Genomic DNA, 12603 nt, shown 5'->3' on the forward strand with positions numbered 1-12603 from the left:
ATCAGATTTTATATTTTGAAACATGAAAAATCACTGAACATTTTTTAGAATAGAACTTCCGAGAGTATTATATATTCATGAATTAAATTTTATTTCAATCAAAGGAGGATTTTATCGGATATCTGCTATACCAAGAATTGGGCTAGGAAAACAAAGATCACAAAGATACTGCCTTTGTCCTTGAGGGGCTTACAGACCACTGGGCTCATCAGTACTATTTTTGTGACTGTCAATCAACTTAAAATCTTAAGGAAGCTGGTCAATAATCAGTGTAGGGCCTTTTACTGCTCTCCCAAAATATAAATAATTTTTCAGTTCTAAGTATCAGAAGAAGAAATGCCTGAGTTTGGTATGCTATCTCTTAAAATGGTGCTATATTTCTATATTATCATATTCAGTGCTAAAAAGAAACTCTTTATTAATATGCACACATTCCAGAATAGAGGTGAGGCCTGGAGAAACGTGCACGGGCATGCAGACATGTAATTTAGTGCTATGAGCATTAAAGAGGGCAGGGTTTTCAGTGCCCATTCAAATGTCAAGCTCAGATTCTCCTCCATCAACACAAAGTTAACTAAAATCTACTTTCTCATTTCCCTCTTTAAGATATCCTTTTGTCAAATAAATTTCTATTTCTGGATTCCGTAATTCTGTTGGCAGTAATTTTCTTACTCATTGGAAGTAAATAAGCCCTTCTATTAAAGTATCAGTTTTGTTAAAAGTACCCTGGTAATTTAAAATTCAAATACCATTCAAATGCGGGTGTTCCTTTAAAAAAAAAAATGATAAGGACAAAACAGTCAACTTTTTTCTATTTCGTGTTTAACTAAATCTTGGTATTTAGAATTTTACATTGTCTATTCAATTCTAACTGTAACTGGAAGCTGCATCTCTCCCTTTCTGTTTTAAAGAGCTTCCTAAAGCCTTAACTGCTTGTCAGTTTCCATGTATTTCAAAATGTACGACTTTGAGCCAGGTAGCCACTGATTTGGCTTTCCAGGCATAAAACCTAACAAGTCTCAGCATATTTCATCCTGGCAGGGCTCCTTGCCCCCTCCTGTGCCTTTTCTCCTGGGAGGCTGAGTGTGTGTGCGGTTAACTAAGTACCACAGTGGTTAAGAGCTCAGGCTCTGGAGCCAGACAGATTTGAGTTTACATCCCTGGATTTGACTCTTACTATCTGGGTGACAGTAGGAAATTTACTGTTTCTGGCAAAGAGTAAGTGTCCAGTGAGGGTAATGGAAGCCCTTATTAAACAAATGTTACAAATGGGAGCCAGCTGTGTCTCTGTAAGCTGCCATCTGTGAAGCAGAGAATTTCCTCCTCCAAGCTGAGAGCTCTGGCTTCTTGCTCTGTAATGACCTTGAGTAAATCACTTTACTGCGGGATCTTCAATTTCCTTATCTCTATAATGAATCTATAGATATTCTGTGATCTCTGAGTGTTCTCACTATCTATGTTGAGTAATCAAGCTGATTGTGTTAAAACTATTGAATTCATATATATGGACTATTAATAACAAGATGTCACATACAGCCCCTTGCAATGCACTCTCACTTATTGAATCTAGTTTGAGCCACTTAAGGGCTTGCATAGATTGACACTCATATCCTTATTTCACTGTTCTGGAAACTGAAGCAAAGACTTGCCCAAAGCCTTGATGCTAGTAAAGTAGCAAAACTAGAATCCAAAGTTATTTCTTCTGGTTTTTACTTTATTTTGCAGTAGCATTACAGTTACCTTGTTGCAATCATAGCAGACTTAAAAGTTATCCCAGAGCAAATAAATATTATTGTGTAAGCAGCATGCTGAAGATCTTCTATCTCCTAGGCCAGCTTCAAAGGTACTGCCTACCTGAACCCGTCTAGTCCCAAAGGACACACTTCAGTCTGGGGAGAGTTTAAGGTTGTAGACATATCCATTTTCATTTAAGGAATATGAAGATCAGGGAGGCAAAATAGAGAGAGGAAAAATTAAGAGATGGTCAGAAACTCAGATACATTCTGGAATGAGCACCCTTGACCAGACCAAGAACAAAGACTCTATAAAAATGTGAACTCTTGTTATTATTAGTCCATGTTCTGCTGTGGGATCCACCCAAGACATTGAAAACTGTACAGAACAGGATGAAGTTGAATCAGATCATTCTGTACTCCTAACAAGGTCCACCCCATGAGAGATTTGCAGCAGAATTAATGACACTGTGCATTTTCCTCTACTAACAACAATAATCTAGGAAAATCAAAGGCAACCCTACATGGAAAATTACGCAAAATGAATATTTGGATTACAAATAGTATGATGGGAAGAGCACACTGCCAAAAGTCCACCTAGTATGTTGGAAATTACTGCTTCTAGCACATATAAGGTACAATTTTTTAATGTTTTAAACATTCATTATTGGCTACTTTAATTATTTTTCCTTGGTAACTGCAGTAGAAATGGAAAAATGATAGAAAGGCAGAAAATGATGATATAACTTATTAGATATATGTAAGTGTGTGAACTTTGGGTTTTATTGTTTAGCTCATCTAGTAACTTGGGAAAATAATAGCAATTCCATAAGATTGTTGAGAAAATTAAATGAGAGAACACAGTTAACAGACTTAGCTCAATGTCTAGCACAGAGGGCACTCAGGCATCCCTGGCATACAGGTATGAGTCTGCAATTAACAAGGTAATGGAAAGAGTGATGCAGATCTCTGACTGAAGTATTTTCTCCTGGGCTTACAGTATTTATCAGCTACCACAATACAAGTAAGTAGCAGGATAAGCTTACTTAAATAAGGTGATTTTCCTGTTTGACGTATTTTTATATGATTGCATATTTACAAGGGCTACAGTGTATATTTCAGGGATAGTGATATATATTTTCTAGATCTTTATAATTTTCTGTTGTAATAAATAGAGTGCATAATTTTGATCAACAAAGAACAAATATTTTCATTCAGAGACCTGGGAATGTACTAAGTAAATAAATAATTAGTTTTGGAATTAAGAACAAAACTGGGATTAAGACTTTTTTTTCTGACCGTGTTAAAGGAAACCATGTCATTTTTTCTTTTTCTTTTTTATTTTTTTAAATATCCAGACTTCAAAATTATCATATCAGTTTTAACTTCTCAATCTCCTGCTACATGGGGACTATTTGTGATAATCAGTGACCTTTTACATGGAATGCTACTAACATATAGTTTTATGTCTGGCAAATATAAGACTCCTTTCTTCTCTACATATTTTGATTTAAATGAAGTATTGCCTCATTACTCCAGGTGTAATTCTTATGTATGTTATAAATTTTGCAATCTGTCAATACCACAGAACAAGCTGAGCTATGGTTAACACTATTTCAACATCCAAGAACTTTCTTCCAGTTCTTTCTGAGATATGCCACTTAAAGAAAAAACGTTTAAGGAAATTGAAGATGGTAAGAAATTGGTGGAGCATGCTAGTGGTGGTTTTAGAGTACAGTCTTTTTGTTTGTGAGTTCTGTGCTTCAGTTGACATCAGTCATAGCAGTCTAGCAAAACCGATGAATTACCTAAGTTATTTCAGGATTAATATATATTTTAAATATCAAAATCAAGTCAATTCACTGAAGCTAGGCATTCTGCAATTATCATAGTTTCATTAGTGGAAATTCAAAATCCCATATCTGAAAAATATTTTTAAAAATAATTTTGTAATTTTTAGTTTCTTTATCAATAAAAATGGTAATACAACAGTATCATCATCTGTGTTGCAGGGTATGAATTATGAATAAGTATGGCAAATGACTGTGCTCTATTAAAAATATCTGATTGTAACAGAAATCATACAACATTAAACCTGAAAAAGACTTTAGATAACATGTGCTCAAACTATTCATTACGTATATTAGAAAACTGAAGTTTATAAGTAAGATAACCAGATTTAGTAAATAAAAATACAGGATAACCAGTTAAATTTGAATTTCAGATAAACAATGAATAATTTTTTGGCATAAGTATGTCACCTGCAATATTTGCCTGTTATAAATAGTTATTTGCTGTCTATCTGAAATTCAAATTTAACTGAATATCTTGCATTTTACCTGCTGACCCTACCTGTAGAGGTATCACAATTCCTTTTGTTCGTTTCTTTGACCATATTTTGTACATTAAATCTCTAGACTTATTCATCCTATATAACTGTAACTTTGGAGCCTTTTGCCCATTTTCCACCCCCAACCCCAAACCCACATCCCCCAACTCTGGTAACTATCATTCTACTCTGTATTCAATTTTTTATTCAAAATGTATTCAATTTTTTAAAAAAAGATCTCACATATAAGAGAGCATGCAACAATTCTCTTTGTGTGTCGTGCTTATTTCACTTAGCATAATGTGCTCTGGGTTCACCCACAGTGTTGCAAATGGCAGGATCTTTTTTTTTCTTCTCTTCGTTTTTCTTTTTTTTTTTTTTTTTGAGACAGAGTCTCGCTCTGTCACCCAAGCTGAAGTGCAATGGTGAGATCTCGGCTCACTGCAGCCTCCGCCTGGCAGCTTCAAGTGATTCTCCTCCCTCAGCCTCCTGAGTAGCTGGGACTACAGGCACGCGCCACCATGCCTGGCTAATTTTTGTATTCTTAGTAGAAATGGTATTTCGTCATGTTGGCCAGGCTGGTCTCAAACCTCTCACCTCAAGTAGGATCTTCTTTTTGGAGGCTGAATTACAGTCCATTTACACACACACACACACACACACACACACACACACAGAGTGTTTCCTTTATCCATTTATCCATCAATGCACACTTTGGTTATTTCCATATCTTGGCTACTGTGACTAATGCTGCAATAAACATAGATGTGCAGATAGCTTTATAAGATGGCGATTTCATATCCTTTGGGTATAAACCCAGAGTAGGGATTACTGGATCATATGGTTGTTCTATTTCTGATTTGTTTAGGAACCACCATACTATTTTCCACAGTGGCTACATCCATCTACATTCCCAACAGAGTGTACAAGGGTTCCCTTTCTCCTCACCCTGACCAATGCTTGTTATTTCTTATTTTTCCTTAATTTTTTTTTTTTTTTTTTTTTTTTGAGACAGAGTCTCTCACTCTGTTGCCCAGGCTGGAGTATAGTGACACAATCATGGCTCACTGCAGCCTCGAACTTCTGGGCTCAAGCAATCCTCCCACTTCAGCCTCCCAAGAAGCTGGGACCACAGGCACATACCACCACATCCGGCTAATTTTTGTATTTTTTGTAGAAACAGGGTTTCGCCATGTTGGCCAAGCTGGTCTCACACTTCTGAGCTTAAGCCATCCTTCTGCCTCAGCCTCCCAAAGTGCTAGAATTACAGGCATGAATCACTGTGCCCTGCTAATTTTTTGCTTGTTGTTACTGTTGTTGTTGTTTTTGGTAAAGATCCATATTACCCAGGTTGGGATTATAGACATGAGCCACCACACCCGGCCACTTGTTATTCTTGATAGTAACTTCTTGATAATCTAACAGGTGTGAAATGATATTTTACTATAGCTTTGATTTGCATTTCCCTGATGATTAATGATATTGAACACCTTTTTATAAACTTGTTGGCAATTTTTTATTTCTTCTTTGGAGAAATGTCTGTTCAGGTCCTTTTCTCATTTTTCAATCAGGTTATTCATCTTTTTTGCTATTGAGCTGTGTAAAGTACTCATATATTTTGAATAGTAACCCCTTATCAGCTATATGGTTTGCAGCTCCTTTCTCTCAATTGTAAGCTGCCTTCTCATTTTGTTGATTGTTTCATTTGCTATGCGGAAGCTTATTAGTTTTATGTAGCCACACTTGTTTATTTTTGCTTTTGTTGCCTGTGCTTTCGGCATGCGAGTCAAAAAAATCATTGCCAAGACGAATGTCAAGGAGACTTTCTTCTGTTTTCCTCTAGGAGTTTTACAGTTTCATGTCTCATGGGATATGATCATTCTTTTCAGAGGGCATACACATAATTATATGCTAGTACAGGAATAGAAACTGAACAGTTACAGAGTTTACAGATCACTCCTACAGTTGATAAAGTTATATAGTAGCATGTTTTAGTAAAAGAAAATAACCATATTTTATAACCACAGTTTCACAAGAAACTGAAAAACATCTAATAATTTAAGATGAAAACTTTTGAAGCTTTTTTGTAGCTCCTCAGTTGGTAACCATTGTTAACCAGAACTGAATAGCAGTTCTTCCTTAAGGCATGTTTTCTGAATACAGGCATACCTTGGAAATATTGCAGGTTCCATTCCAAACCACTGTAATGGAGCGAATATTGAAATAAAACGAGTCATATTTTTTTTTGGTTTCCCATTTCATAAGACAGTTATGTTTACATTATATTGTAGTTTATTAAGTGTGCAATAGTACTATGTCTAAAAACAAGGTACATGTCTTAATTTAAAAGTATTTCATTGCTAAGAAACACTAATTATCATCTGAGTCTTCAGTGCGTTGTAATCTTTTTGCTGGTGGAGGGTGTTAACCTTGATGTTGATAGTTGCTGACTGATCAGGGTGATGGTTGCTAAAGGTTGGGTGGCTGTGGTAATTTCTTAAAATAAGACAATGAAGTTTGCTGTATCAATTGACTTTTCCTTTCGTGAAAGATTTATCTGTGGTATGTGATTCTGTTTGGCAACATTTTACCCACAGTAGAATTTCTTTCAAAATTGGAGTCAATCTTCTCAAACCCTACTGCTACTTAATCAACCAAGTTTTTATAACATTCTAAATCATGGCAGGTCACGGGGGCTCACGCCTGTAACCCCAGCACTTTGGGAGGCCAAGGCAGGTGGAACACCTGAGGTCGGGAGTTCAAGACCATCCTGACCAACATGGAGAAACCCCATTCATACTAAAAGTACAAAAATAGCTGGGCATGGTGGCACTTGCCTGTAATCCCAGCTACTCGTGAGGCTGAGGCAGGAGAATCACTTGAACCCAGAAGCAGAGGTTGCGGTGAGCCGAGATCGTGCCATTGCACTCCGGTCTGGGCAAAAAGAGTGAAACTCTGTCTCAAAAAAAAAAAAAAAAGGAAAAGAAAAGAAAAAAAAAAGAATATATACATATATTCTAAATCATTTGTTGTCATTTCAAAAATGTTCATGGCAACTTTACCAGGAAAGATCCCATCTTAAGATACCACTTCCTTTGCTTATCCATAAGAAGTAACTTCTTATTGGTTCAAGTTTGATTATGAAATTGCAGCAATTTAGTCATATCATCAAGCTTCACTTCTATCTCTCCATCTCTGATTATTTTTACCACATCTGTCATTATTTTATGTATTGAATTTTATCTACTGTAGTTATTTTATCTACCGAATGCCTCAGAGTCATCCATAAGAATCGTAATCAACTTTTCCCAAATTCCTATTAATGTTAATATTTCAACCTCCTCCTGTGAACCACAAATGTTCTTAATGGCCTCTAGAATGGTGAATTTTTCCAGAAGACATTAAATTTACTTTGTGCAGAGCCATCAGAGGAATCACTATATATGTCAGGAATAGCCTTATGAAATCTACTTCTTAAATAAGACTTGAAAGTCAAAAGTACTCCCTGATTCACGGACTGTAAAATGGATCTGCTAATAGGCATGAAAACAACATTAATTTTTCTGTACATCTCCACCAGAGCTCTTGAGTGATGTGGTGCACTGTCAATGAGCAGTAGTACTTTGAAAGGAATATTTTTTCTGAGTAGTAGCTCTTAACAGTAGACTTAAAATATTCAGTATACCATACTGTAAACAGATACGCTATCATCCAGGCTTTGTTGTTCCATTCATAAAGCATAGACAGAGTAGATTTGGCATAATTCTTAAGGGCCCTAGGGTTTTTGGAATGGTGAGTGATTGTTGGCTTCAACTTAAAGTCACCAGCTGCATTAGCCCCTATCAAGAGAGTCAGCCTGTCCTTTGAAGCTTTGAAGCCATGCATTTACTTCTCTCTGGCTATGAAAGTCCTAGATGGCATCTTCTTCCGGTATAAAGCTATTTCATCTACCTTGAATATTTATTCCCTAGTGCAGCCACCTTCATCAATGATTTCAGCTAGATTTGATACCTTGCCACAGCTTCTGCATCAGCACTTGCTGCTTTACCTTGCAATTTTATGTTAGAAAGATAGCTTCTTTCCTCCGAACTCTGTTAGCTTTCAACTTTTCTTCTGCAGCTTGCTCACTTCTCTCAGCCTTCATATAATTAAAGAGAGTTAGGACCTTGCTAAGGCTTAGGCTTTGCCTTACAGAAATGTTGTGGCTGGTTTGATCTTCTATCCAGACCACTAAAATTTCTATCAGCATTATGATCGTTTTGAATTTTTAAAAATAATTTGTATATTCACTAGAGTAGCACTTTTAACTTCCTTTAAGATCTTTCCTTTGCATTCATAACTTGGCTAACTGATGCATGTAGCCTAACTTTTAGCTTTTTTCAGCTTTTGACATACCTTCCTTACTAAGCTTAATCGTTTCTAGCTTTTGATTTAAAGTGAGCATCCTGTGACTCTTCGTTTTATTGGAAAACGTAAAGGCCATTGTAGGGTTATTAATTGGCCTAATTTCAATACTGTTGTGTCTCAAAAAATAGGGAGGCTCAAAAGGAGGGAGAGAGATGTGCAAACTTAACCAATAAGATGGCAAACTTAATCAATCAGTGACCAGGAATGGTTGGTCATTGGAGCAGTTAGAACACACACAACATTGATTGATTAAGTTTGCCATCTTATGTAAGTGCAATTTGTGGTGCCCCCAAACAATTGCAGTAGTAATTAACATCAATGATTACTGATCATAGATCACCATAATAAATATAATAATAATGAAAAAGTTTGAAATATTGGGATAATTACCAAAATGTGACATAGACACATAAAATGAGTACATTGTTGGAAAAATGATGCCAATAGACTTGCCTGATTAGGGTTGCCAGAAACCTTCAAGTTGTAAAAATGCAGTATTTGTGAAGCATGATAAAGGGAAACAGAATAAATGAGGTATGGGCCAGGCGTCATGGTTCACGCCTGTAATCCCAGAACTTTGGGAGGCCGAGACAGGCAGGTCACCTGAGGTCAGGAGTTCAAGACCAGCCTGGCCAACATAGTGAAACTCCGTCTCTACTAAAAATACAAAAATTAGCCAGGCATGGTGGCATGTGCCTGTAATCCCAGCTACTCAGGAGACTGAGACAGGAGAATCACTTGAACCCAGGAAGCAGAGGTTGCAGTGAGCCGAGATTGCGCCACTGCATTCCAACCTTAATGGCAAAGCAAGACTCCATCTAAAAAAAAAAGTATACAGTATACCTATGCTCCTGGTAAACAATTAAAGTCATTTTAAGAGTAGAAAAATCTTAGCTGAGAAAAAAGTATACATTAGAATCATGTAGAAGAATCTTACATCTTTTATTCTGATCTAAAGTTGAAGTTTTAAATTAATCCTTTGTTTTAGCCTAAAAAAGCTGTAATTATGTTGCATTTTTTTATTCCAAATCCATTTTATTTCTATCTTCTTTTTAAAATTCTTAATAGTCTTGCCAGATGTATGTCAATTTTATAAGACCTTTTTCATTACCAACTTTTGGCTTTTCATGTCCACTGCATGTTTATTTTTAATTTTAAAAATGCAATGCATTGCTCTTCCAGTAGTCCCCAGGGAAAAATCAAGTAGGATTTAGAAGACAATTTATCAGATTGGTTATAGAGATGAGGCCTGCCCTGAGTAGGAAGTTGGAACAATAGACACCTCTTAAATTTAAGTCTGTTTTTGAAAGTTGTGTTATTTAGCAAAAGCAGTAGTTGTAGCTAATTTCAAATTATAATATTTTCATATGAAAGTACTCCTAAAAATATGAAATAAAAGTCTTAAAATTCTATAAAAGAAGTTTTATTAACAATGCAAACTACAATACATAGTGCCTTCTAGCAAGCCATAAAGAGAAAAATCTCTTACCAATGTTACAGTAATGTTTGGTATTTATTATATTTACTTATAAGGTACTAAGGAGTGCTATATATTTAAAGGTTGCAGTTAATTCTTGTTACATGTTACAAGACAACAAGGAAGCATAATTATTTTTATTTTATTTATTTATTTTTTGAGACAGGGTCTCACTCTATTGCTCATGCTGGAGTGTAGTGGTACAATCACAGCTCACTGCAGCCTCAACCTCCTTGGACTCAGGGAATTATCCCTCCTCAGCCTCCCGAGAAGCTGGGACTACAGGTGTGAACAACCTCGACTGGCTAATTTTTGTATTTTACTGTAGAGAGGGGGATCTCATTATATTGCCCAGACTGGTTTCCAAATCCTGGGCTCAAGCAATCTTCCCATGTTGGCCTCCTAAACTGCTGGGATTACAAGTGTGAGCCAGTGGACCTGACCTTTATTTTTATTTTAAAGATGAGTAAAATGCAGCTCAAATTTATGACAAAATAGGAAATGCAGAGGGGCAACACCTTTTTCTTTTAACAGAGAAGCTATTCCAGAGCAGAAATTGTTATTACCTGGTTGGTTTTACAAAAGAAATCAATGATATGTTGTGACTGGTACAGCAATAACTCAAAGAAAAAGAAAATGGAGTGTAGCTAAACATTTAATTGTTTTTTCTCTCTTAAAATTTTTCGTGGGAGTAGCAGAAGCAAGGTTGAATCGGGGAGGCTGGACTGGGAAAGGGGTTGGTTGGTGTTCAAACCCAACAACTTCTTTGTGGTTGAGAGAGGTTTGAGGAAAATATGAAACATTTGGAATCTTCCACACTAATGTTTTAATGAATTCAACAGCTCTGAAAATGTCATTTATGGATAAGGAGTGTTGAGTGTAAAATTATGAAGATGTAATTTATTTGTAACAGATATTTGTATGCATACGTTGTATATGTGCATGTGTGTTAGGGGTTGAATTGGTGGCCAGAGGAAATGATAGTAATAAGATAACTGTAAAACCACTGTATTAGTCTGTTTTCACAGTACTATAAAGAACTACCTGAGACTGGGTAATTTATAAAGAAAAGAGGTTTAATCGACTCACAGTTCTGCATGGCTTGGGGATACCTCAGGAAAATTACAATCATGGCAGAAGCTGAATGGGAAGCAAGGCAAGTCTTACGTGGCCGCAGGAGAGAGAGGGAGCAAATGGGGACATGCCACACTTTTAAACCATCAGATCTCATGAAAACTCACTCCCTGTCATGAGAAGAGCATGGGGAAAATCCACCCCCATGATCCAATCACCTCCCATCAGGTCCCTCCCCTGATACATGGGGATTACAATTCTAGATGAGGTTTGTGTCTAGGGCCATACCACACTGAAAGTGACTGTTCTCATCTGATCTCAGAACCTAAGCAGGGGCAGACCTGGTTAGTACTTGGATGGGAGATTTGGTTGGGGACACAGAACCAAACCACATCAACCTCATAACCCAGAGCACAGAGAATATTGTGGTGAGGCGGTAAGGAGGGATGGTTAGGAGAGGATCCTCATCCTTCATGGCAGGCCCAATACCTGAGAACAATCATCTCCCAAAAATTACTTTCCAAATTAAGAACATGAAACATTTGAACAATCCTCTGAATTGGAGCATCTTCACAGAATGCTTTCACCCCGTTTTGAGGAATGTCCCTTCCATCCACTCACCTAATTATGAACCCAGAAAAAAAAACAATAATAACACTCTAACCTGTTTTATCACCTGGGCAACTCCAAACATCATTTTTTGGTTCCTATTCCCTTTTATTAAATGTTCTGACCAAAGGTGAGGAAAAGGAGATATAATTAAATGCCCCCTATAAGCTACTATTGTTTATTTGTTTAAAACATTTAATAAATACTCTCCAAAAACAAAACACAAAAATCTATCAATGTGCTAATAGTTCTGCATAGGTCATAAATTAAAAGAAAAAGCTTAGATTTCTAAATGCACACCAGTAAGTTTGCTTTTTCTTCTAAAATATCAGAAATCATTCAACTGATTTTTTTCTCTCAATAGCTGCCTCTTTCATTAGACTCTCTACCTTTGGGTACAAACGGTTATGTAGTGTTGAAAATCCATATTTTGTGGACTCATGTCCTTCTTTGCTAATGCAGTGGCTGTAGCTACTCAAGTGTTGAGAAATACAAGGATTTGTATTTCTCACAATATAACAAGGATTCGTATTTCTCATATTTTTCCTGGAGATCTTGGGATTAAAGGTAAAATTGCTTAATTTGAGCTCATGGATAGTCTTCTTATGTTACTGGGTTCTATTCACTCTCAGTTACTTGAGGGCAAGAGCTCTTCACTACTATTGCTGCAGGGTTGCACCATAAGCACACATCTCTCTGGGTTACAGAAGCTTATCACTGGTGCTCTCACAGCTGTAAGTCCTGAAGATACTAGGGAGGTGCCCATTCCTGGAGTCTTCAATATCCTGAGGTCAGGCTGTGTGCTACACCAACGGGCTTTTAATCCTTGTATTTCTCAAACTCCTTCAGCTTCTGTTCAAAATTCCTTCTACCCTAGAACTCAGGAGTCAACTCCTGTGGTCTACCTAATTAGTTCTTCAGACATGTCTGGGCATTCCTGAGTTCATTTAGACTCAAATTATGCCCTACATTAC

Source organism: Theropithecus gelada, chromosome 12 (genome assembly GCF_003255815.1).
Source record: "Theropithecus gelada isolate Dixy chromosome 12, Tgel_1.0, whole genome shotgun sequence".
Taxonomy (NCBI): Eukaryota; Metazoa; Chordata; class Mammalia; order Primates; family Cercopithecidae; genus Theropithecus; species Theropithecus gelada.